The sequence below is a fragment of the Plasmopara halstedii genome (genome assembly GCF_900000015.1).
Source record: "Plasmopara halstedii genome assembly, contig: Scaffold_3109, whole genome shotgun sequence".
Lineage (NCBI taxonomy): Eukaryota > Oomycota > Peronosporomycetes > Peronosporales > Peronosporaceae > Plasmopara > Plasmopara halstedii.
The window spans coordinates 448,814-449,708 of NW_020190012.1; positions in this window are offsets into that span (position 1 = coordinate 448,814).

An 895-nucleotide genomic window follows, 5' to 3' on the forward strand; every position below is an offset into this window, starting at 1 on the left:
TGGGTGATGGGATGTGTGTAGCACTGCTACGGGCTCTCGGGAGCAAGGAGACTGGAAACTCGGACAAGAAATTGTTACAATGACTGCGTGCACGATTGCACATATATTTGTTGAGTAATCCTTTATGAGGCGCACGAGTCGGTCGTGAGAAAACGTACAACTCTGTGAGTCATCACAATTGGTGGCTCAAGCGGTACAAATGGACGAGCACCTATGTGCACACGTGTGAGACGTGTAAACGGGTGAAACCCGCTTCAAATGCGGCTACGCCGCTGGCCAGCTTACCGGTACCGATTCGGTGCTGGCTGTCCATGAGTTTGGACTTCGTGTTTGGCCTGCCGACAGATTCGGCGGGCAACACGGGTGTCGTGGTATTCATCGACCGGTTGAGCAACATGGCTCACTTGGCGGTGGTGTCAGACACCATCGACGGAGTCGGTACAGCAACGCTGTTTGTAGATCGTGTATTTCGACAACTCGGACTCCCAGAGTCGATTGTCTCTGATAGAGAGCCTTGTTTCACGGGATAATTTTGGTCGACTATCTTCAAGATGCTAGGCACCGAGTTGGATATGTCGACAGCGGATCATCCGCAGACCGATGGTCAAACAGAAAGGGTAAATCGCGTTATCGAAGACGTTCTTCGCAGCGTCTGCGCTGAGACGCTGAGGCGCTGGAGCGTCATGTTACCACTCGTAGAGATTGCATTGAATAATGCAGTGCATTCGTCTATCGGCTACACCCCGCTCTACGTGAACGGGCTAATTCACCCTCGCGTCCCACTGACGCCGCCGTCTCATGGTTCAGGGCTTAGTGGGGGGAATAGCCGACCGGCTAGCTGATGTCAGCCCCTTCACCATCCGCAAAGAAGTCGATGACTTCTTGTCTACCAGAC